Source organism: Rhincodon typus, chromosome 12 (assembly GCF_021869965.1).
Source record: "Rhincodon typus isolate 14 chromosome 12, sRhiTyp1.1, whole genome shotgun sequence".
Classification (NCBI taxonomy): Eukaryota; Metazoa; Chordata; class Chondrichthyes; order Orectolobiformes; family Rhincodontidae; genus Rhincodon; species Rhincodon typus.
In genome coordinates, this window is record NC_063343.1 from 14629153 (window position 1) to 14633220 (window position 4068).

The following is a 4068-nucleotide window of genomic DNA, read 5'->3' on the forward strand; positions in this document are numbered from 1 at the left end:
CTGTCCTGCTGTCTGAGTGTTGGTGTTCCCCGTGTCCTGCTGTCTGAATGTTGGTGCTCCCTCCTTCCTGCTGTCTGAGTGTTGGTGCTCCTCCTGTCCTGCTGGCAGAGTGTTGATACCCACTCTGTCCGGCTGTTAGAGTGTCAGTGCCCCCCACCGCCCCCCTGTCTTGCTGTCGGGGTGTTGGTACTCGCTCTGTCCTGCCCTTGGGCTGTTGGTGCCTGCTGTCTTACTCTTGGAGTGTGGATGCCCGCTCTGTCCTGCTTTCGAAGTGTTTGTGCCCCTTCAGGTCTTCTCTCAGATTGTTGGTGCCCCCTCTGTTCTGCTCTTGGAATGTCGATGTCCCCTCTGTCTTGTTATTGAAGTGTTGATGTCCCCTTTGTCCTACTTTCTTACAGAGTTGTTGACCCCTCAGTCCTGTCCTTGAAATGTTAGTATTTTTTATCCCAGGATGGAGTGTATTGCAATGTGGAATTGTTCCTCATTCCAGAGTCTGGTTCCACCTTCTGTTCCACACTGAAATTTTTTCTCTCAACCCCAAATTTACTGTGTGGTACCATTGAGTGTTGGTTTATTTAATGACTATTTTGATCTCCTCTGTTTATTCACAGAACTCAAGGCAGCTCATTTCCAGGTAAGTTCCTCTCAGTCATAAAGTAGCTGCTCATAGGAAATCTTCCCCTGTATCTGGGAGAAGAGTGAAAGTAGAATCATGGCTTGAAACCCTTCCCAGATACAGTGTTTTCACATGGTGGGAATATTGAGTGTGTTTCACTGTATTTCTTTATCATGCTTATGAGTGTAGCTGTTTTGGTCAGCATTTATTGCCCATCCCTGGAGGAGTGGTGGTGAGCTGTCTTGAATGCCACTGCACATCTTCAGGTGGAGGTATACTTATAGTGGAGGTATATCCGTGCATCTGCTGTCATATACATTTAGGTCCTAAAGGTCATGGTTTTGGAAAGTGCTGTTCATGGAGCCATGGTAAGTTGCAGCATTGTATCTTGTAGATTGTACACACTGCTGCTACTGTGTGTCCATGGTAGGGGGAGTGAACATTGAAGGTGCTGTGTGAGATTCCAGTCAAGCAAAATGCTTTGCCCCGTTTTGTTTTGTTGGAGCAGCACCCATTCAGGCATAAGAAGATTATTACATTACACTCCTGACCAATGCTCTGTAGATAGTTCAGGCAGTGGGGAGACAAGGTGACTTACTTGCTGCAGAATTCCTTGTCCCTGACCTGCTCATTTAGCCATTTACGTATTTATGTGGTTGGTCCAGTTCAGTTTTTGGATAATGGTAACTCCCTAGATGTTGATAGAAGGAGATTCAGTGACGGTAGTGTCATTGAACATTAAAGGACAATGTTTAGATTCTATCTTATTGGAGGTGCTCATTGAATGACACTTGTATGGCATGTGTGTTACTTAACTCTTACCAAGAAAATTTGAATGTTGTCCAGGTCTTGCTGCATATGGACTCAGATGAACTTCAGTAATTGAGGAGTCGTGAATTCTGCTGAACAATGTGCAATCATCAGCAAACATCCTCACTTCTGACCTTATGATGGAGAGAAGGTCATTGATGAAGTTGCTGAAGATGAGGTTGGACCTTGGACATTACCCTGAGTATCACCTGTAGAGCCGTCGTTGAACTACAACTATTAACCTCTAGCAACTACAAGCTTTGTGATAGGTGTGACTCCAACCAGTGGATATTTTTCCCTGTTTAGCTTGGTCTTCTTGATACCTCACTCAGTCTGATGCTGCCTTGATATCAAGGTATTTACTCTCATCTCACTTCTTGAATTCATGGACTAAGACTGTGATGAAGCCAGAGGTTCAGTGATCAACACAGAATGCAAACTGAGTGTCCATTAGCAGCAGTATATTGATCCATGAGTGCTCTTTGATAACACTGTTGAAGATGCATTTCATCATTTTATTGTTGAAGATTGAGAGGAAATTGCTAGGCTGCTAGTTGGCCAAATTGGATTTGCTATGGCTTAGCGGCATACCTGCACAATTTTCCATATTCAAAAACAGAAATTGCCGGACACATTCAGCAGGTCAGGCAGCATCTGTGGAGATAAAGCAGAGTTAACATTTCAGAACCCTTCTTCAGAACAGTTCTGGCGCTGAAACATTAACTCTGCTGTCTGTCCATAGATGTTGTCAGACCTGCTGAGCTTTCCCTGCAATTTCTGTTTTTGTTCCTGATTTCCAGCACCTGCAGTTATTTGATTTTTTTTGTTTACAATTTTCTTATTGACTGATAAATATCAAAATGTAGCTCTAGTGGAACAACTTGCATACCTGCACAACTCATTCTAGAGCACAAATCTTAAAGTTCTGTTGCGGAATATTGTAGCCTTTGCAGTATCCAGTGTCTTCAGCTGCTTCTTAATATCATGGCAAGTAATTCAAATTAGGGAATCGTAGTTTTGCTGGTGCTATTGGCCCACCGTGTCAGAGACGTGGCGGTCAGTCTTACTGACACTGACATGGATGAATACATCCGTGACATATAGATTGGAGGGGATGAGGTCGAGTTGATTTTACTTCTTGTTGGTACCGCGATTACCTGCTGCAAACCCAGTCTAACAGCCATGTCCTTTAAACTCAGCCAGCTTGGTCAGTAATGGTGTGACCAAGCCACTTTTGGTTGTAGACGTTAAAGCAACCTGGAGTCCATTCTGTGCCATTGTTGCCCTTAGTGTTTCATTCAGTTGGTGAACAACATGGAGGAGTATTGAGTCATCAGCCAACAGGATTGCTTTATGTGGTAATCAGCTGAAGATTTCCTTGCCTATGATTGAGAACTTCAAACACAACTCCCAACCAACAGTATTCCAGGTGTCATTGCCTGTTGTGAGTTTGTTCTGCCAATGTGGTAGACATAGCCAGGGATGTTGTCTGGGACATTGTAAGATATGATTCTGTGATAATGACTATGTCAGGCTGTTATTTGTCTAGTTTGTGGCACAGTTCTCCCAGTTTTGACACAATTCCCCAATTGTTTCTAAGGAGGACTTTAAGGCGTCAACTGGATTGGGTTTTTATTGTTGTTTCTGGTGCCTAGGCTGATAGGCACATTGGGTTTCATTCCTTTCTTTAAATGTTGAAACAGTTTTGTTACAACTGAGTGACTTGCTTGGCCATGTCAGAGGACAGTTAAAAATCATCCAGAATGTGATGGATCTGGAGTCATATGGACCAGACAAGGTAGGGATGACAGATTTCCTTCCCAAAAATAAATTACTGATTTGTAACAATTGAAAAAGATTATGGAGTAGCCATTTGACTAATTGATAATTCCAGATTTTTACTTTTATGGAATTCAAATTTCAATATCCTAGGTGATTTGTCTGAGACTTTATGATGACCCCAACAAGGCTGGGACGTAGAGGCCTTGTCAATCATTATGGCCAGGCCACATTTAAATTATCTTCATCAGATTCCTGCTCAACAGCTGGTGAATGACACTTGGCCAGAGGATGAGAGTGAAACAAATGGCAGGGGTCAACAGAGGATCCACAGGGGTGTCCCCATCACTCAGAGAAGGAAACAGAAACTCAGAGGCTCCATGGGGAGGTTGTGAATGGGAAATTAAGGTTGGAAGATTAGAACTGGAGGAGGCCAAAGGCTCCCTATAATGCCTGGGAGTCTCCTGTTCCTCCTAGCCCACAGCAAATGCTAAAAGAAGCTGATCTTTAGCACTGATCTTGGCTAGTCCATTCCTGCAGTCTCTGATTTGCTGCCAGGCAGATGATGGTGCAGGCCTTACCCAACTTCCTCTCACATTCCAGTCACCATCTCAATGATATCATCATTTCGAATGTTAATTAGACCCTGATAGTCTTTCACAGGAGCCTTGTCGATGTCCTGACTTACGTTAAAATTGAAATGGGTGCGAAAGGGGTCAGGTTACTTGATCCTGATGAGGCTCCAGTACAGCAGAATGAGACTGAGATAACAAGGTGTAGAGCTGGATGAACACAGCAGGCCAAGCAGCATCAGAGGAGCAGGAAAGCTGACGTTTCGGGTCGAGACCCTTCTTCAGGAAAAT

At 43.8% G+C, this 4068-nt stretch overlaps 1 protein-coding gene across 1 annotated transcript in view; it reads left to right on the forward strand.

The window, feature by feature from the left end:
• LOC125484575 (E3 ubiquitin-protein ligase TRIM39-like) overlaps positions 1-2017 on the forward strand; it is a 32820-nt gene extending 30803 nt beyond the window's left edge. Inside the window, exons 6-7 of the mRNA XM_048603941.1 lie at positions 612-634; positions 1463-2017. The gene's annotated coding sequence lies outside the window, so the exon portion shown is untranslated. The remainder of the gene's footprint in view (positions 1-611; positions 635-1462) is intronic.
• The last annotated feature ends 2051 nt before the right edge of the window (positions 2018-4068 follow it).